This window comes from Delphinus delphis, chromosome X (assembly GCF_949987515.2).
Source record: "Delphinus delphis chromosome X, mDelDel1.2, whole genome shotgun sequence".
Lineage (NCBI taxonomy): Eukaryota > Metazoa > Chordata > Mammalia > Artiodactyla > Delphinidae > Delphinus > Delphinus delphis.
Window position 1 is genome coordinate 82,286,716 of NC_082704.1, and position 22,376 is coordinate 82,309,091.

General features: G+C 42.1%; 1 long non-coding RNA gene across 4 annotated transcripts in view; it reads right to left on the minus strand.

The window, feature by feature from the left end:
• The window catches only part of LOC132418005 (uncharacterized), a 51,622-nt gene that overhangs the window by 27,421 nt on the left and 1,825 nt on the right, over positions 1–22,376 (minus strand). Inside the window, exons 2-5 of one of the 4 annotated variants that reach the window (XR_009517963.1) lie at positions 4,048–4,126; positions 3,503–3,542; positions 3,149–3,249; positions 2,337–2,495 (exon numbers count right to left, since the gene is read on the minus strand). This is a non-coding gene — a long non-coding RNA (uncharacterized lncRNA). Of the gene's footprint in view, positions 1–2,336; positions 2,496–3,141; positions 3,250–3,502; positions 3,543–4,047; positions 4,127–22,376 lie in introns of all 4 variants that reach the window. The other 3 variants (XR_009517964.1, XR_009517966.1, XR_009517965.1) reach the window with 3 other exon arrangements.

Genomic DNA, 22,376 nt, shown 5'->3' on the forward strand with positions numbered 1-22,376 from the left:
TTCCTTGGGTGCTGTATTTCAGCCCTGCTCATGCTCTCCTCTACCTTCTTGAACGTATGGATTATATTTGTAATAGCTGTTTTAGTGTCCTTTTGTCTATTGGTTCTCTCATCTGGGTCATTTTCTATGAATTCTTTTTCTCCTCATTATGGGTGTATTTTCCTGCTTCTTTGTTTTTCTTTCGGTACGCGGGTCTCTCACTGCTGCGGCCTCTCCCGTTGTGGAGCACAGGCTCCGGACGCGCAGGCTCAGCGGCCATGGCTCACAGGCCCAGTCGCTCCGCGGCATGTGGGATCTTCCCGGAGCAGGGCACGAACCCGTGTCCCCTGCATCGGCAGGCGCACTCTCAACCACTGCGCCACCAGGGAAGCCCTGCTTCTTTGTTTTATTGGATGTCAGACATTGTAAATTTTACCTTGCTGAATGCTTTTTTTAAATTTTTGGTACTTAAAAAATTGGGAGACGGGGGTGGGCTTTGTTCTAGGACACAGTTAATCAATTTAATACTTTTGAGGCTTGCTTTTAAGTTTTTTTAGGCAGGACCTGAAGAGCCTTTGGTCCAGGGCTAATTTGACTGTTAGTCTAGAGCTACTTTAGTACTGAGGCAATACGTTTCTGAGGAGGTTTTTCCACTCAGGCTGATTTGGAAATGAACTATTCCTGCCTCTGAGGACTGTTCCTCCAGATCCTTTTCAGTGGCCTTTCCTTGGCCTCAGGCAGTTTTATCACATAGGCGTGCTGATCGGTACTTGGTTGAAGACTTGAAGGGAACCGTCTGTAGGTCTCCACAGCTTTCTCTCTGTGCGCAGCTCTCTCTTCCATAGCACTCTGACCTGTCCTGCAAATTCTAGCTGCTGTGACCTCCACAAACTCTTAACTGTGTCTTCTAAACTCAGGGAGACCACCAGGCTCCTTTTGAGTCCTCCCTGCCACATCCTTGCACTGCACATGGAAATTCTCTCCAGGTAATTATATGGTTTATTCATGTTTCCCTTCTCTGAGGAAACATGGTCCCATGTTTCCTGTTGTCTCATATCTATAAACCACCGTTCCATATTATTTTATCTGGTTTTTTAGTTGTTTAAGGCAAGAAACTAACTCTAGTCCCTGTTCCTGCATCATGGCTGGAAACACAAGTCCCCAAACTCTCTTTTCTGACCCACCTCCTGAGATGTTGCCTTTTGGAACTCACACTTAGTCATCAGCAGAATCCCTCCATCCTCAACCTCTTCTCTGAAGGTTGAGTTTGCCTTCTCACTCTAGTGGGAACATGAATCTTCCTGGACAATAGTGCAGTCCTCTTGAGCAGTGAATTCGCTCCCACAGCTCTCAGACCACAGATCTAGGAGGCATAAATGTCCTTGCACTTCACACACAGCCCCCAGATCATGTTCCCTTCCTACTCAGGAAGTCCTCTAGCTCCTCCTCCAGACTGAGGCACAAGCTTCAGTCTACAAGGCCTTCTCTGCATCTTTGTTACAGTCATCTACCACACCCCTCATCACTCCTCTTCAGGTTTTGAGGGTTTTTTCCCCTGGCTCACTGTCACTCTCTCCAGTTTCTCTCTTGTTCAGAACCTTGGTGATTTCAAAATCTACATGATGGTGGATTCAAAATACACATTCCAAACCTCTGGCTTCTCTGTTCCATGAGCTCTTCTTCTCCATTAATATTGTGCCCACCCTCCTTCAGCCACCCACTCCCATCATTATACCCTAACCTGTATGGATAACATTAAGTGCAGCCTCTCTACAATATCAATTTCAAGGTTCTCACTCTTTGGGACTTCCCTGGCGGTCCAGTGGTAAAGAATCCGCCTTACAGCGCAGGAGACGTGGGTTCGATCCCTGGCCGGGGAACTAAGATCCCACATGCCACGGGGCAATTAAGCCCGCACGCCACAACTACTGAGCTTGCACGCCTCAACTAGAGAAGAGAAAACCTGCACGGCACAACTAGAGAGAAGCCTGCGCACCACAATGAAGAGCCAGTGCGCCGCAACGAAAGATCCCACATGCCTCAACGAAGATCCTGCATGCCGCAACTAAGACCTGACGCAGCCATAAGTAAATAAATAAATAAACAAACAAACAATAAATCTTTAAAAAAAAAAAAGGCTCTCACTCTTTGACCACCACCTCTTCTTCCAACTCACTTTCCTTTTGTATTAGTCAGGGTTCTCCAGAGAAACAGAACCAATAGGATTTATATAGAGGGATTTATGATAAGGAATTGGCCTATGCAATTATGGAGGCTGACAAGTCCCAAGATCTTCACGGTGGTGACTCAGCCATCTGGAGAGCCAGGGGAGCCAATAGTGTAGTTCCAGTACAAACCTGAAGTCCTGAGAACCAGGAGAACTGTTGGTGTAGTTTCAGTTCAAAGGCCAGCAAGCTCAAGACCCAGGAAGAGTAGATATTTCAGTTCACAGCCAAAGGCAGGGAAAGGTGATGTCCCACTTCAAAGGCAGTCAGGCAGGAGGATTTCTTTTTTACCTGTGGGGAGAGTCAGCCTTTTTGTTCTATTCAGGCCTTCAATGGATTAGATGAGGCCCACTCACATCAGAGAGGGCAATCTGCTTTACTCAGTCTACTGGTTTAAATGTTAATCTCATCCAAAAACACCCTCAAAGAAACACCTAGAATAATGTGTCACTAAATATCTGGGTACCCCATGGCCCAGCCAATTTGACATATAAAATTAACCATCACAAGTCCACCCCTTGTCAACTTGACACACATACACATCTCCTTAAGTCATACTTAATCTCCAAATGAAGGTAATAACAAGGTCATCCTTCTACCTAACATGATTCAGCTATCCTGCGTACACCAAAAATGCACTAACTCCTTCCCCAAAAGAGGAGGTAAAGTCCTTGGGTGATGTTTAATCTTCTCCTTGATATCCCATAACTTAAATACTATGATGTAAAGTTAACGATACTTAAATACTATGATATAAAGTGAATACATCTTATGTTCCATGATAAGAGAATACAAGCGGGAAGAAAAGGATATTTCACACACACACACACACACACACACACACACACACACACACGTTCATAACAAAATGTCTTATTCCATTTGGGCTGCTATAACAAAAATACCATAGCCTGGGTGGTTTACAAACAATATTTACTTCTTACAGTTCTGGAGGCTGGAAGGTCCAAGATGAAGGTGCTGGTAGATTTAGTGTCCAGTGAGGACCTGCTTCCTGGTTTATAGATGTTCATCTTCTCACTGTGTCCTCACATGGTGGAAGGGGCAAGGGAGCTCTCTGGAGTTTCATTTATAAGGCCACTGATCCCATCCCTTTCATAAGGGCTCCACCCTCATGACCTAATTACCTCCCAAAGGCCCCACATCCAAAGTCCAACACACTGGGGAGAACGAACTTATGGTTACCAGTGGGGAAGGGTGGGGGGGAGGGATAGATTGGGGGTTTGGGACTGACATGTATACCCTGCTGTATTTAAAATAGATAACCAACAAGGACCTACTATATAGCACAGGAAACTCTACTCAGTACTCTGTAATAACCTAAATGGGAAAAGAATTTGAAAAAGAATAGATACATGTATATGTATAAGTGAATCACTTTGCTGTACACCTGAAACTAACACAACATTGTTAATCAGCTATATTCCAATATAAAATTTAAAAATTATTTTAAAAATAAATAAAATTTCAAAAAAAAGTCCAACACATTGGGGATTATGGTTGCAACATATGAATTTTGAGGGGCACAAAAATTCAGTATAGCACAAAATAAGGAGGAAGTACTCACAATTACAGTCGTCATTTCTGTAACTGGTCATGCGCTTGTAGCTGGTATTCATAACCACCTTCTTCCACAACCCATCCCATATTCCTTTTGCTTTTAGCAAGAACCTCAGCTTGTTGTGGTTCTTTACCTTCATTCTTGAAGGATCTGGGCCATTAGTGGCCCTGCCTGAATTGGGTTGTTATAGTTTTCCATTGTCCTCAATCGCAGGGCATGGTAATACTAAGGGATCACCTGTATTCCAGACATACTCTTTCTTACCTCCATTGTGAAGTAGTTGTCCAATGTCCCCTTGGTAATGAGGATTCACGCCAGCCAGCACAGTAATTCACTTCTTTGACTGTTGATTCAGAGACACAAAAGGACCAAAGAGGTGGGCAGCAGTCTTAACTTTCATTTCAATGGAATTACTGTTGCATCTCCTTGTGGAAGCATTCCTCCCTTTTGAGCTAAGGCCTCTGGGCCAGCAGAGCACACGGTGTGGGAACAGGAAGCACCCCATGGTCCAGTAAAGTTGACACATAAAATTAACCATCACACCCTTCAACCCCATTAGGACCCAGAATTTATTGATGCCACTACCTTTTTCCTGTTCCAGACCTCTCTCATGTCCTCACTTTCCTCCTTACCCAGCTTAAATTCTATGGTCCATAATTATGTTTGATTGTACCTCTCTTACTTCATTGGATTCACTACAGCCTATCTCCTAATGAAAATATAGATCCAGGCAGTGATCACTAATGATTGCCACATCCCAAAAAGAGACATACTGGATATCACCAGATGTGAAAACTGTATTCCATTCTGTGTACCTGTGTCTGACAGTGTGTTTTAGGAAAATTTCTATGGCTACTTCTGGGTGTGTGTGACCCCAGTCTGCATGCCCCTTTGTTTCTCAGCACCTTCGCTTGTGTATGTACCTGTGTGACTGTGTCTGTATAGGTTTGGTTTGGCATTGCTGTGTGTTAGCCTGCATGGGCTCTGCTCATACCTGTGCTCACGGGCTGTGTGTCCACATGGCATGTGGGTCTCTATGGGATTTGTGTCTCTTTGTGAGTGACTAATGGTCACTATACTGAGTGTCTCTGGGTGACTGTATCTGCAGGTGTCTGTGTTTGCTGTTGCCATGTGCCAGAGTGTGTGTGCCTATGTCTGGGTTTGTGTGCCATGGGTGTGTGAGCAACGCATGGTCACTGTACGTGGGTGTGTCTGGGTCACTCAGGGGGCTGTGTCTGTACCTCTGACTGAAAGAGAGAGATAGCAAGAAGATTGTGATCTAGAATCTTCTCCCCTCCCACTCCTATAGGCCAAGACATGCACTGCAAGAGTCAGGTGATCCACTGGGTGGGAAGCACCTGCCACCTGTGATAAACCATAATGGAAAAGAATATGAAAAAGAATGTATAGGGAGTTCCCTGGTTGCCTAGTGGTTAGGATTCTGGGCTTTCACTGCCATGGCCCGGGTTCAATCCCTGGTCGGGGAAGATCCTGCAAGCTGCGTGGTGCAGCCAAAAAAACCCAAAAAACAGAAAGTATATATATATATCTGAATCATTTTGCTGTACAGCAGAAATTAACATGTAAATCAACTATACTTCAATAAAAATTCTTTTAAAAAAAAGAAAATGGATTCTTAGGTATAACACCAAAATTACAGACAACAAAAGAAAAAATAGATGAATTGGGTTTCATAAACATTAAAAACTTTTGTGGATCAAAGACCATTATCAAGAAAGTGAAAAGACAACCTACGGAATAGGAGAACGTGTTTGCAAATCATATGTCTGATAAGGGTCTAGTATCCAGAATATATTTTTTAAAAGTCTTACAAGTCAACAACAACAACAACAAAATCTGATTTTTAAAATGGGCAAAGGACTTGAATAGACATTTCTCCAAAGAAGATATTCAAATGGCTAGAAAGCACACGAAAAGATGCTCAACATCTTTCATCATTAGGAAAATGCAAATCAAACCCACAATGAGGTACCATTCCCAATATGACTGCTATAATTTTAAAAAAACAAAAAAAAAAAAAACAAAATAAATGTTGGTGAGGATGTGGAGAAATTGGAACCCCTGTACACTGCTAGTGGAAATGTAAAATGGTTCAGCCACGGTGGAAACAGTTTGGCGGTTCCTCAAAAAGCTAAACAAACAAACAAAAAAGCTAAATATAGAATTACCACCTGATCCAGCAATTCCACTTCTAGGTAGACACACAAAAGAACTGAAAACTCGTACTCAACAAATAGATATGCATACATGTTAATAGCATAATTATTCACAGTACCCAAAATATGGAAACAGCCCATATATTCACCAACAGATGAATGGATAAACAAAATGTGGTATATACATACAAAGGAATATTATTCAGTCATAAAAAGTTATGAAGTACATACTATATATGTTACAACGTGGATGAATCTTGAAAACAGTATGCTATGTGAAAGAAGCCAGACATAAAATGTCACATATTGTATGATTCTACAATGGATAAATACACAGAGATAGAACACAGATTGGTGGTTGTCAGGGGTTGGGAGGGTAGCAGGGATGGAATGGGGAGCAACTGCTTAATGGGTACAAAGTTTACTTATGAGGGTGATGAAAATGTTTTGGAACTAGATAGAGGTGGTGGCTGCATAATATTGTGAATATACTAGTTGTCACTGAATTGCTTACTTTATAATAGTTAATTTTATGTTATGTGAACTTCACCTCAATTTAAAAAAGAAAGCAAAAAAAGAGGGAAAGAGGAGGAGGAGGAAAGAAGGGGAAGGAGGAAGGAATCTAACTCTCTGGTGGGGCCTGGGGGAGTGGGTTTTCCTTCAGACATTTTTTCCAGCTTTACTGAGATGTAACTGACATACAATATTGTGTAAGTTTAAGAAGTACAATGTGATGGTTTGATACACTTATATATTGTGAAATGCTTATCACAATAAGGTTAGTTAATGCATCCTTTACCTCACATGATGACCATTTTGTTGTTGTTATGGTGAGAACATAAAAACTACTCTCATAGCAACTTTCGAGTATACAGTACAGTATTGTTAACTATAGTCATTTCGCTGTACATTATATCCCCAGAATTTACTCATAAGTGAAATTTTGTACCCTTCGACCTTCAGACATTTTCATCACAGTAATTCATGAACATGGGAATAAGTCCCACAGTCCTGAGGGACTTTTGGTGAAAAACAAGGTTTCTGCGTGACCCTGCTCACCCCATATTTCAGGCCCAGAGACAACCATTTATACCTCTTCAACCTCTTTCTGGTTTTAGTTCTTCCAGTGCTTTCTCCCATAACTCTAGAGCAGCACTGTCCAATAAAACATTCTGAATGATGGAAGTGTTCTATTTTTACACTGTCCAATATAGTAGCCACTAGCCATATATGGCTATTGAGGACTTAAATGTGGCAAGTGTGACTGAGGAACTGAATTCTTACTTTAATTTTTTTACTGTGGTAAAATATACAAAATAACATAAAATTTACCATCTTAACCATTTTTAAGTGTACATTTGAGTAGTATTAAGTACATTCGCATTGCTGTGCAACCGTCACTACCATCCGTCTCCTGAACTCTTTTCCTCTTGCAAAACTGAAACTTTGTACCTATTAAACAATCACTCCCCATTACCCTCTCCCCCAGCACCTGGCAACCATCATTCTACTTTCTGTCTCTATGAATTTGACCACTGTAGGTACTTCATATAAGTGGAATCATACAGTATTTGTCCTTTTGTGACTGACTTATTGCACTTAGCATAATTTCCTCAAGATTCATCCATGTTGTAGCATGTGTCAAATACTTTTAATTAATTTTAATTAATTTATTTGCAAATAGACACATGTAGTTAGTGGCTACCATATTAGACAGTGCAGCTCTAGATAATATTCTTCCATCACTTTGTCTCAAACTCGATATAAACTGTTCTAGAGTAGAGAAAAAGGAAATTCCCCAATGGACTTGTTATGGCTCAAGTAACTCTATGTACTAGGAATTCACCTAAAGAATGTTGATAGAATTTTTTTTATTTAATCCAAATCATTTATTTAATCCAAAATTAAAATAAATTGGTGGTAAGGAAATAGATGGTTACATGACACAAGATAAAAAGCCTAATTCTATATTTAAAAAAAAATCAAACCTTGGGAAGTCCCTGGCGGTCCAGTGGTTAGGACCGGGTTCAATCCCTGGCTGGGGAACTAAGATCCCACAGGCCACTGGGTGCAACCAAAAAAAAAACAAAAAAAAATCAAACCTTTTGATAGTATTGAAAAATACCATCACCTCGTGTTGTGTGCATGAGCACCATAGGGTCAGGGATGCAGCAGCTGTCAGGTGGGTGGGGAGGAGGACGAGGCCTCAGCTTGAGGGACCCCGCAGCCCCTCTGTGCCTATGTCTGGCAGAGCTGGTGTGAGATGAAGAGGCAACCCTTCCCAGCAGCCCGGATAATCAAGAGTTTGGGTCGGACCTTTGAGCACACACCAAGATAGTGAGGAGTCAGACGAAAAGCACAGACTATGGCGCTGAAACGAATTAATAAGGAACTTAGTGATTTGGCCCACGACCCTCCAGCACAATGTTCTGTAGGTCCAGTTGGGGATGATGCTTCATTGACAAGTCACAATTATGGGACCTAATGACAACCCATATCAATGTGGTGTATTCTTCTTGACAATTCATCTTCCTACAGACTACCCCTTCAAACCAGGTTGCATTTACCATAAGAATTTATCATCCAAATATCAACAGGAATGGCTACATTTGTCTCGATATTCTAAGATCACAGGGGTCACCTGCTTTAACTACTTTTAAAGTTGGTGATAGAATTTTATTCCACACCTACCCCCACTCCAGGAAAAGAGAAGCAGAAGTTATATTTATTGTGTTAGGATTGAGGAAGTATGTCTTATGACAAAAGGTACAATAGCCTTTGAAGATGAGCTGGGAGCCCACATCTGCCTTAACATCCTTGGGGTGGGGAGAAGGGCCTTTTGATGAACAGAAAGCAGGTGGGAGAATTATCATGAGCGCTGAGCTGGGCTAGAACTACTGCTCTGATGCTCTGCCAGATCCATTCATCATGCATGCATGTACATCACAAATGCTTATGCATTGCTTAACTCTGTACCCGGCCATGTTCTGGCTGCTGGGGACACACAACACAGTAACCAGACAAAGCCCCTGCCTTCATGAATGTCACTTTCTCACAAGACAGAGACAAATAATAAATGAGCAATAAAAATAAGAAACTCAGATGATGATACTGAGTGCAAATCAGAGCAAAGGGAGAGGGAGTGCCGGGTCGTTGAGATAGGGAGGCCTTGTTATTTTATATGACATGGTCAGGGCAGATCTCACTGAGGAGGTGACATTCAAGCGGAGACCTGAAGGAAGTCTGGATTATTAGGCTGACTGCTTCCTATGGTCTAGTTTAACATGTTCTTCTGACGCCTGGAGATCTATAAACTGGTAGTTGGATCTAGAAATTGACCTTCTACACGTTCAGTTTTGGGGCAAGAATCCTTCATAGGTGGTGCTGTGAGGTCTTCCATCAGGAAGCATGTACGTCCGGTTCTCTCTTGTGATGCTGTGGCCCTAGATAGTCATTGCCTGGATCCACTGCTTCATTAGTGGTGTGCAAAGTGATGAGAGTCCATCATTCCTTCTTCAGTATAAGAGTTATTTTTAAAATCCTTGTTACACAGAGATTACTTTCAAACAATTCTGCCTCCCTTTGTCCTAAAGCCCCTCAGTTCAAAAAAAAATTTTTTTTATTGAATGAAAGACTCTTTAAATTCTATAGTGCTTTATAATTTTCAAAAGTTTCACACAGGGACTTCCCTGGTGGCACAGTGGTTAAGAATCCACCTGCCAATACAGGGGACACGGGTTCGATCCCTGGTCCGGGAAGATCCCACATGCCACAGAGCAACAAAGTCCGTGCACCACAATTACTGAGCCTGCACTCTAGAGCCTGCAAGCCACAACTACTGAAGCCCGCGCACCTAGAGCCCACGCACTGCAACAAAGAGTAGCCCCCGCTCGCCGCAACTAGAGAAAGCCTGCATGCAGCAACAAAGACCCAATGCAGCCAAAAATAAAAATAAATAAATAAATTTGTATAAAAAGAAGTTTCACAGCCATAATTTCATATAATCCCATAATACCCCTTTTTTCCCCTACCCCTATATTATCCCTCCCCCCAAAGCTCCTCAGTTTCAATGCTCATGTTACAGGAGTCCCAGTTTGGTCAAAGTCATCTACCAACTCTCATTTCTGTGGAATTTTAGCTCCTAGATTGCTATGCCTCTCTCCAATATCACCCCTCCCTTGAACCTTACTGATTTCATTTCCATTTAAATGACCCTTCCATTTCCACACAGAGACTTGGCCTCTCTTCCTTGACTTTCTCTCCTCCAGTGATCTTCTCAGTCACTCACTCCCACAGAAATAACCTTGACATCATCACCCAAACTGGAAAATGTACAATATTAAGTTCATGCATCCCACTCTCAGACAACTTCTTCCCATTGTTTCAGCTCATTCCCTCTAGTACCCCAACCAATCACGCTAAAAAACAGACGCCAAAACATCTTAAAGACTTTGCACCCATGGATACAGACACCTAGGCATATCAGAGACAAGTCACCATGAAAACATTCCCCCAAATCTTTATGACTTCAAATCCTGACAAAGATCCGTGAAAATCTCAGAAACCTCCCACATGGACTGAACCCCCAAAATTCATAACCCCCTAATCCCCCAGGTGCCTCACACCCTGGGACAAAGACCCACCCAAAAGTACAGGAATTTCAGACCACCTGGGGTACAGACCACCAATAGCACAGACCTCATCCTCCAAAACACATCAGCAAACAACTTAGATACCTCATACATTAGACACATAGTCCCCAAGAGTTCTGAGACCTCCAACCCTGACACAAGCCTGCCTGTTTAAACCTCAGAGGCCCCAATCACCTCTGACACCTCACACATAAGACACAAATCCTCAGAGAGCTCAGAGGTATCTCACACCAGTGATCTTCTCAGTTGGTGATCTATCCCAAACAACTTAGAAACTACACACCCTGAAACACAGATCCACCAAAAGCTCATAGGCCACATATGGTGGCCACAGACCCCAAGCCTACACATCTCATACCATGGACACAGAATCCCAAACAGATTTGAGACCTTACGCCTTGGGACACAGAAACCCTGAAAGAACACAAACATCAGATCCTAAGACAGAAAACTTAAATCAGTTCAAAGATCCTCATTACGTGGCCCATCTCCACAAAAGCATCATAGAGAACTTAACACCCAGAGACACAGCCCTAGAAAGAGTACAGAGACAGCACATCTTGGAAACAGATCCCAAACAGAGGAGAGACATCTCATTCTATGACAAAATCCCCCAAACACCTGTAGATGCCACACATCCAAGGATACAGACCCACAAACTGCTTGGGCACTATCATCTTGAACAGAAACCCAGACAGCTGAGTGACCTCACATTCTGGACATAAGTACTAAATCAGCACAGCTCAGAGGCCTGAAACATACCTCTGAACAGGAACCAGGAATGAAAACCTTAAAATCAGAGCCTCCATACTCAGGGACACAGACCCACAGAATATCGAAACCTCACCATCAGGGAGAGTCTCACAAAAGTTTAGAGTCCCCACACCCTGGATAGCAAAAGCACAAAGGGCTCAGAGGCCTCAAACCCAGGTAGAAAATGGACAATCAGCTTGAAGAATTCACAACCTAGAAAACAGGACACCAGGGATTCCCTGGCGGTCCAGTGGTTAAGACTCCGCGCTTCCAGTGCAGGGGGCAAGGGTTCTAACCCTGGTCGGGGAACTAAGATCTCACATGCTGCTCAGCGTGGCCAAGAAAAGAGAAAAAAAAAAAAAAAGAAAACAGGACACCAAACAACTTAGAGACCTCGTACCTTAGGACACAGATCCCCAAAAAGCCCAGAGACCTCACACCTGACACAGAAGAGCTCAGAGATTGCACTCTGTGGAACAAAGACGCAAGTAACTCAGATACCACACACCATGGTATTGAGACTCTACATATCAAACTATAGATTAGGGATTTCCCTGGTGGTCCAGTGGCTAAGACTTCGCGCTCCCAATGCAGGGAGTCCGGGTTCGATCCCTGGTCAGGGAACTAGATCCCACATGCCACAACTAAGAGTTCGCATGCCACACTAAGAGTTCACATGCTGCAACTAAAGATCCCGCATGCCAAGACTGAAGATCCCGCACACGGCAACGAAGATCCTGCGTGCCAAAACTAAGACCCAGCACGGCCAAATAAATAAATAAGTATGAAAAAAATAAAATAAACTACAGATTAAAGATATCATGACGTAGACGAAGGCCCTCAAGCAGCTCACACCCTGGGACACAGAGCCCCTAAACACCTAGTATCACCGTATGATAAAATGCCCCCATCAGCATTTGAGATTTCACAACTTGGAAGACAGACTCCCAAAATTACTTGTACACTTAACATCCTGCAAAGAGACTAAAAAGCTTATTGACCTCACATTTTGGACATAATTGCTAAATCGGCTCAGAAACCTGACACATGGCTAAACACCACCTTGGAACAGCAACGTGGCCTCAAATTCAAGGAGAGAACCTCAAAAATACAGAGATGTTTATAGTCAGGAACGCCTCAAAATATCAAACACCTCACCACCATGGAAATGGACCCACAAAGACTTCAGAGAACTCATGCCATGGTCAAAAACAAATCAGCTCAGAGATTGCACAAGCTAGGAAGTGTGAGGTGTCACACGTTGAGAAGTAGAACCGCAAAGGGTTCAGAGGCCTCACAGCCTGAGATACAGCCTAGAGACCTCACACTCTCAGACACAGACCCCCAGGCATCCCAAGGAATTCACAGCCTGAGACAAAGAAACACAAATATCTCAGTGACCTCACATCCTGTGGCAATGACTCCCAAACATCTCAGAACCTCAGACTGTGGGTCAGCAACCTCCAAATACTTCAGAGGGCTCATACCCTGGACATATAGACCAAAGTACTCAAAGTCTTCACGTACTGAGAAGCAGAGCCCCAAACAGTTCATGGACCCTGCGCCCTAGGACACAGATCCCCAAAGAACTAAGAGATCTCACACCTGGGACACTGCCCCTTAGCCAGTCTAGAAGCCTTACTCTGTCCCCTGCAGGTAAGGGGACAGTGTAGGTGGTCTGGTGTTGTGGCTGCTGTCTCCCTCCTCCCACCATGGGGCCAGGGAGGGAACTTTCTCCAGATTCTCCCTTATCCTTCCGATGAGAGTTTGGTGGGGTTCCTGAGGTAAAAACCTGCACTTCAGCCCCCAGAAGCTTCACACTCTCTCCCTAGCCTGCACTCAGCCTCCGGCAAACTGTCAAAATTTCTGGTTTAATGTTCCTTTCATCTCATATAGCTTCCAGTGGCTTCTGCCCCAGGTGAGCAAATGCTCTGGTCCTGTGTCTCCCTGCAGGCACTAGTTTCTCTCCAGATTTCAGGATGACCATCTGTCCTGTGATCTCAGTTCTCTGATGAGTTCACACTGTTGTTAATTTGCTCTCTGTCCAACTTATTTCTTGTTGTAAGGATGGGAGCTTCTTTTCTTCAGTTCCTTACATGTCCAAGTTGAAACCAGAAGTCTTTTCATTCATTTATTTATTTATTTTACTTTTGGCTGCGTTAGGTCTTCGTTGCTACACGCAGGCTTTCTCTAGTTGTGGCAAAGGGGGGCTACTCTTCGTTGCAGTGGGCGGGCTTCTCATTGCGGTGGCCTCTCCTGTTGGTGGAGCACGGGCTCCAGGCACACGGGCTTCAGTAGTTGTGGCACACGGGCTTAGTTGCTCTGTGGCATGTGGGATCTTCCCGGACCAGGGCTCGAACCCATGTCCCCTGCATTGGCAGGCAGATTCTTACCCACTGTGCCACCAGGGAAGTCCCTTTTTCATTTATTTTTTATCTTAACAGCTTTCCTCTTTTTCATCTATTTCTCTTAAGCCATTATCTGTTGTGTTTATTTGTTCTTACATTCCTTCTAGTTTAGTCTTTGTTTCTGAAACGAGTTTTTGTTTTGTTTCTAATTCTTTAATTCTATCACTTCATTTCTGAATTTTTCTCTTTTTTTTAATATTTATTTATTTATTTACTTTTGGCTGCGTTGGGTCTTCATTGCTGCACACGGGCTCTCTCTAGTTGCGGCGAGCGGGGGCTACTCTTCATTGCGGTGGCTTCTCTTGTTGCGGAGCATGGGCTCTAGGTGCGCAGGCTTCAGTAGCTGTGGCACGGAGGCTCAGTAGTTGTGGCGCATGGGCTTAGTTGCTCCGCGGCATGTGGGATCTTCCCGGACCAGGGCTCAAGCCCATGTCCCCTGCATTGGCAGGCAGATTCTTAACCACTGCACCACCAGGGAAGTCCGATTGCTGGATTTTTCACGTTCTGATTTATGCTGTTTTTTCATATCTTGTATCACTTGTTAATCTCTTAGCTCATTTGGAAATACCAGTATGGAATTTTCATTGGTTTCGTAGGCATGTCTTTCTGGCATTCTCTCATTATCCATAGGGATGTTATTCTGCTCCTTATCCTCTTTTTTCTTATAATAACGTTATATGGGATTTGACTTCCTCTCTTTTATATGAAATCAATTTTCTTGAATGTTTAGAAGGGAAGCATGGTTCAGGATGGCTTTTTTAACTTCATGGCTCTATAGCTCCCTCTTCTATTTTTTGTGAAGAGCTCAAAACTATGGGTACTTGCTCTCTGAGATATTGGGGTTTCTGTTCTCCTCCCTCACTTTTATCTGGACCTTCTTTTTCCTTTAACACTATGTTCCTCCTACTCACATTGGATTCTATTCCCAGTGTTTCCAGTGTGGTTGTTTTGACAGTTCATAGGACTCAGACTGTTCCTCCTTTTCAGAATTATTCTTTATCTTTGTGTATGTATGAAAGTTCTATTAATAAATTTTTTTAAATCCCTATGAGAGAGAGAGAGTTGGGGCGGGGTGTGTGTGGTGAGAGAATGAAAACACTAGAATATTATTAATAAAGAATAATGTTAGGGAATACCCTGGTGGTCCAGTGGTTAGGACTCTGCACTCTCAGTGCCAAGGGCCCAGGTTCAATCCCTGGTCAGGGAATTAAGATCCCACAAGCCTTGTGGCAAAAAAAAAGAATAATGTTAATGTTGGGGAAGGTGGACATCAGGTAGATGGACAGTGATGGCAGGAAGTTTTCCACTGCACACCATTTTTTTTTTTTTTCCACACCGTGTGGCATACAGGATCTTAGTTCCCTGACCAGGGATCAAACCTGTGCCCCTGCATTGGGAGCACAGAGTCTTAACCACTGGACCACCAGGGAAGTCCGTCTACTGCACACCTTTTAATCTTCATTTTTGAAGTAAATGCATATCACCTATTCCAAATTTAAGTAATTCTTTAAATTGTGCCTACAAAAAAAAAAAAAAGACCTCAACCCATAAGGACAAAAAGAATTATAGAAGAAAATTCTGGAATGTAATTTGGTATGTGGGAGGCATATGGATGAGTGGTAATAGATATAGCAGACCAGAGAAAGCAAAATTATATACTAGCAGTTGGGAGGATAAAAATCAGCATAATATTGAAAGTGGAATCACCAAAAGACTCCAAAATTAACAGTATCAGGTACCTCTGGAAGTAGGAGTGCATCAAAAACATGAAAAAGTGCTCGACATTGTTAATCATTAGAGACATGCAAATCAAAACCACAGTGAGATTTCACCTCACACCTGTCAGAATGGCTATCATCAAAAACAGACCACAAATAACAAATGTTGGTTAGGATGTAGAGAAAAGGGAAACCTTGTACACTGTTGTTGGGAATATAAATTGGTGCAGCCATTATGGAAAACAGCATGGAGCTTTCTCAAAAAAACAAAAATAGAACTATCACATGACTCAGCAATTCTACTCCTGGGTATTTAACTGAAAAAAAAGCAAAAACACTAATTAGAAAAGATACATGCACCCCAATGTTCATAGCAGCATTATTTGCAATAGCCAAGATATGGAAGCAATCTAAGTGTCCATCAACAGATGAATGGATAAAGAAGATGTGGTACATATACACGATGGAATACTACTCAGCCATAAAAAAGAATGAAATTCTGCCATTTGCAACAACATGGAGAGACTTGGAGGGTATTATGAAGTGAAATGTCAGACAAAGAAAGACAAATACTGTATGATATCACTTACATGTGGAATCTAAAAAATAAAACAACTAGTGAATATAACAAAAAAGAAACAGACTCACAGATACAGAGAACAAACTAGTGGTTACCAGTGGATAGAGGGAAGGGGCGGCAAGAGAGGCGTAGGGGATTAAGAGGTAGAAACTACTATGTATAAAATAAATAAGCTACAAGGATATATTGTACAGCACAGGGAATATAGCCAATATTTTACAGTAACTATAAATGGGGTATAACCTTTAAAATTTTTGAATCACTATGTTGTACACCTGAAACTTACATTGTACATCAACTATACTTCAATATAAAAAATAAGAACTTAGACCCAAACATCTCCAGTTCCACTCCATGAATCTGGAAGGATATAAAATACCTGAACAACTATTAATAATTGACATAGGGACTTCCCTGATGGCGCAGTGGTTAAGAATCTGCCTGCCAATGCAGGGGACATGGGTTCAAGCCCTGGTCCAGGAAGATCCCACATGCCATGGAGCAGCTAAGCCCGTGTGCCACAACTACTGAGCCTGCGCTCTAGAGCCCGCGAGCCACAACTACTGAGCCCACATGCCACAACTACTGAAGCCCGTGTGCCCTAGAGCCCTCATGCCACAACTACTGAAGCCCGTGAGCCTAGGGCCCGTGCTCCACAGCAAGAGAAGCCACCGCTCGCCTCAACTAGAGAAAGCCCACACACAGCAATGAAGACCCAACACAGCCAAAAAATAAATAAAATTAAAAGAAGAAAAACACCCACCTTTAAAAGAAACATTTGACATATACAGGACACCAGAGCCAATGAAAACAGAATAAACTTTTTGAAATGCATATAGAACATTTACCAAAATTAGCCATATCCAGAGCTATAGAGTAAGCTTAATAAATTTCAAAGTATTGAAATAATTCAGAGCACATTCTCTGATCATAGTAGAAATATGTGATATCATAAATAACAATATGATAACTAGAAAATCCAGAACTGCTGGGAAATTAAGTAGTACATCACTAAATAACAGAAGGGTCAATGTAGAAATCAAATTAGAAATTAGAAAACTAGGGGGTACAGCCAAAGCGGTCCTTAAAGAAATTTTTATAATCTTGAGTGCATATGTTGGGAAAAGAAAAGCCTGAAATTCCAAGGCAGTAGCAAAAAAAAAAAAAACAGGAAGTACAGAAAACAAAATGGACTAATGGAGTGTCTGGCTCATAGTTAACATTCAAAAAAAAAAAAAGGAAGTACAGAAAACAAACACAAACAAAGTATAGAAAACAAATGTACAAAAAATATATATTAATAACCAAGAGTTGGTTGTTAGAAAACTTATTTTAAAAATTGATAAGGGCTTCCCTGGTGGTGCAGTGGTTAAGAATCCGCCTACCAGTGCAGGCGACACAGGTTCAAGCCCTGATCTGGGAAGATTCCACATGCCACAGAGCAACTAAGCCCGTGTGCCACAACTACTGAGCCTGTGCTCTAGAGCCCGCAAGCCACAACTACTGAGCCCACGTGCCACAACTACTGAAGCCCAGGTGCCTAGAGCCCATGCTCCGCAACAAGAGAAGCCACTGCAATGAGAAGCCCACGCACCTCAACGAAGAGTAGCCCCTGCTCGCCGCAACTAGAGAAAGCCCACGCAAAGCAACAAAGACCCAACACAGCCAAAAATAAAATAAATTAAAAAATAAAAAAAATTAATAAAGACCTAGAAAAACTAATCAAGAATAAAGAGAGAAGATATTAATAACAAATATCGGGAATAAAAAGGACATCCCTACAGGGGACCGCCCTGGCAGTCCAGTGGTTAAAACTCCATGCTTCCAGTGCAGGGGGCACAGGTTCAATCCCTGGTCAGAGAGCTAAGATCCTGCATGCCGTGCAGTGTGGCCAAAAAAATAATAATAGATAAATAAATTTTTTTTTTAAAAAAGGACCTCACTACAGATCTTATAGACATTGCAAGTATTAAAACATGGTTATGAACAATTTTATGCAAATAAATTTCACAATTTAGATTAAAATAGGTAAATTCCTTGAAAAACACAGCTCTCCAAATGAACATGAGAAGGTAGAGACAATCAAGTTTTGGTCACAGTAAGCTGAAATAAAATGAGGTAAGATATATCCCCTTATTCTCCATTTTCTGTAAATAACCATGGAGGCTTGATATTTCCTCCTTAAATGTTAGATAGCATTCACTGGTGAAGCCATCTGGGCCTAGAGTTTTTTGTGGGGGAATGTTGTTGAATCCAACTTCTTTAACAGTTATAGAACAATTAAGAGTTTCTATTTCTTCTAATGTCAATCTTAGTCATTTTATTTTCGGGGAACTTGCCCATTTTATGTAAGATATCAAATTGTTCAAGTTGTTTATTGTATTTACTTATTATCCTTCATATATCTGTAGGATATGTAGTGATATCCTACTTTTTATAGCTGGTGTTAGTAATTTGAATTCTCACTTCTTTCTCTTGATCAGTCCTGCTAGAAAATTTTCAATTTTTTTGACCTTTGAAATGATTAGTAAAACTTATTTCATGAAAAAAAATGTGCCTACATACTGTCATACACTGCAGGTAGGAATGCAAAATAATACAGGACCTATGGAGAAAAATTTGGCAGTATTCATTGAAATTACAAATGCACATATACCCCTTGACCCAGCAATTTCATTTCTGGAAATGTACAAAACAATGCATATGTGATTATTCATGACAGCATTTTGATAGTTAGAAACAGAGGACAACTCAAGAATAAGTAAATTATGGTACATACACACAAAGAAATGCTCAGGAACTGTAAAAAGAGAATGAGAAAGTTCTCTATGTATTGATTTGTAAAGATTTCCAGGATATATGGTTAATAAAGCAAGATGCAAAACAGTGTATCTAGTATGCTACCTTTTGTGTAAGAAAGGGGGAATATGTATTCATACTTGTTTGTACATGCATAAAGGTATTCTGGACAGATACTCACTAAACTAATAAAGATGATTACAGAAGAAAACCCAAGCTCTTTGGCCTGGAATACAAATCCTTCAAGGATATGCTTTGAAGCCAGATTGCCTGCCACTTACTTTGGTCAAATTATTCTTTCTTCACCTGCAACACAGGATAATAGTACCTATCCTCATAGGGTTATGAGGATAAAATGGACTAATGGAGTGTCTGGCGCATAGTTAACATTCAATAAACGTTAGCTCATTTATCATCACAAGTATCTGGCTCTAGCCTACCTTCCCACCCATGTCCTCAACAACTTCCCTACAGCTGTGGCTTTCAAGTCCAACTGTGTATTAGGATCACAGGGATTTTTAAAAAAATACTGAGGCCTGGGCCCCACCCCCACCCCAGACCATACAAATCAGAATCTCTAGGGAAGTGGGTTAGTGGAGCCCAGGCATTGACATTTTTAAACGACACCCCAGATGATTGTGATCATGCCTACCAGATTATGGATTCCCTCAATGCACCTGACACACGTCAGGCTCATTCCTGCCTCCACGCCTTTGCTCACACTATTCCCCGTCCCACTCCCACCCCGACTTGGGAAAACTTCTTCTCCATCCCACATCCCTGCCTGTTGAATTTCTGCTCATATTCCAAGACCTAATTTAGATGCCCTCGCCTCCATAAGGACCTTGCTTTTCTCCGCACACTCCTCCATTTGATGATTTCCTGCTGCCTACAGGATAAAGTTCTCCCCCACCACATATTTATTCCCTGTGCTTGTACCATACCAAACTATTTGCCCTCCTGCAGCCGCACTTATGCCTCAGCCTTTGCAATGCTCTTCCAAACCCCCAGCCTCAACCACACACTTAACCAACTCCTACTCATCCTTCAAGACCCAGCTCATGCAGCACTCCTGTGAAGCCTACTCTGAGCCCCTCTGCTAGTCTCCCTGAGGTAGAGTTAGGTATTCTCTGCCCTCTGTTCCCTCACACTTTGGACTTATTTCTAACACTCAGCACATTGTGTTAATTGTCGTATATTTGTCTGGGTTGCCAGTTAGTCTGAGCTTCTGGAGGGCAAGGATTGTGATTTTTCCATCTCTCTTACTTCCCTATAGCACAGACCCTGAACAAAGGAAGTACTTAGAGAATGTTTGACGAATTCTATTACTCTGTGGGGGTATTCATTCTGAAAATTGCTGGTCTTCCCTTCCTTCAAGTTAAAGCCCTGATAACTGAACAAAATAATCTAAGACTAGTATGAACATCACTGAGGAAACCGGTTTATATCACCTATTTCATTTTAGCCCATTTCTGTCCATAGACTCTAGGGCTAAGATCTCAATACCTTATTTACATTGTATTATCAAGCCAGGCTTTGAGGTCTAAGATCTCATTAAGATTAACAAGCCAGCCTTTCAGTACCACCCCCTCAACCAATTCACTGCCTGACAAATTGTTTTGCTTAGTCAATTGTCCTCACCTAGGCTATACATTAAAAAATCAGCTGGAGAGCTTTTCAACATCCTGCTGCTCAGGACGCCTGGCAGGCCGGTTACATCTGGGGGAGGGTTCCAAGCATCAGTGTTTCTTGAAGCTCCCCAGGCGATCCCAAAGAGTGGTCAAGGTTGAGAGCCACTGGTAGATTTAAAGCCATACAGCTCTCACCACCGGCTCTGCCCTTTTATTTTTTCCTCCTTCCTACCCTTGTCTCCACGCTCCTCTCCTCTCCCTCTCACTGGCTTGTTCTCCAGTCGTTCATACTTATTGCGTTGATACGACCCGCATGGCAACTGAGTAGTGGAAACCGCACTGAGCTGGGAAAGCCTGCCCCTTTGTGGTCTTGGCCCTTCACTCTGGATCTTTGTTTCCTCTTGAGTCGAATGGGGGATCATAACACTTGTTCTGCCTTCTTAAGAGGCTTGTGTGAGGAGCACAGGAAATATTGGACCCTAAAGTTCTTTGGGTGCTAGAGAGCTCTGTGGAGATGTAGGGAATATCTAGAGCTGCACGACCAGCATAGGGGCCACACAGTGTTAATACCACTCATGCGAAACAAGACTATATCAGGAATTCCCTGGTGATCTAGTGGTTAGGACTCTGAGCTTCCACTACAGGGGGCACAGGTTCGATCCCTGTTCAGGGAACTAAAATCCTGCAAGCTGCGCAGTACAGCCAAAAAAAAAAAAAAAAAAAAAAAAGACTATATCATGTTTGCAAAATAATGAGACATGCATGGACATGAAAAATTCCTAATTCAGGACAGTGGTCACTGGGGGAAGAACGGGATGCGCCTGGCGAATTGCTGAGGGGGATTCAACTGTACTGTTAATGCTCTCTTTAAAAAACCAAATCTGGGGAGTTCCCTGGTGGTCCAGTGGTTAGGATTCGGTGCTTTCAGTGCCGTTCAATCCCTAGTCAGGGAACTGAGATCACGCAAGCCGAGGGGCGTGGCCAAAAGGAAAAATAATAAAATTAAATAGATAAAAAATTAAAAGCCAAATCTGAAGTAACTATGACAAAATGTGAAGGTTTGATAAAACTGGGGGTGTTTTCTACCAAATGTAAAATAGCTAGTGGGAAGCAGCCACATAGCACAGGGAGATCAGCTAGCTCAGTGCTTTGTGACCACCTAGAGGGGTGGGATAGGGAGGGTGGGAGGGAGATGCAAGAGGGAGGGGATATGGGGATATATGTATACGTATAGCTGATTCACTTTGTTATACAGCAGAAATTAACACACCATTGTAAAGCAATTATACCGCAATAAAGATGTTAAAAAAAAAACTGGGGGTGTTTTATACTATTCTTTACTTTTCTGCACATTTGAAAAGAAGATAATAAAATAACTATACAACAGAAAGATATAAACATTTTTAAAGCAAAATAAAATACATTTTCTCAACTAGAGAAAGCCCGTGCACAGCAATGAAGACTGAATGCAGCCAAAATAAATAAATAAACAAATAATTAATAAAAATAAAAAACTATTAAAAAAAAGAAGCCATTTTATCACACCAGTCAGAATGGCCATCGTTAAAAGGTCTACAAATAACAAATGCTGAAGAGGGTGGAGAAAAGGGAACCCTCTTACACTGTTGGTGGGAATGTAAATTTGTGCAGCCACTATGGAAAATATGGAGGTTCCTTAAAAAACTAAAAAGAGCTCTCACCTTCTGAGATGGCCTACTCTGTCTATGGAGTATGTATTTCCCTGAATAAATCTGCTTTCACTCAAAAAACAAAAAACTAAAAAGAGATGCCATATGATCCAGTAATCCCACTCCTGGGCATATATTCAGAGAAATAGCAGCACTATTTACTATTGCCAAGACATGGAAGCAACGT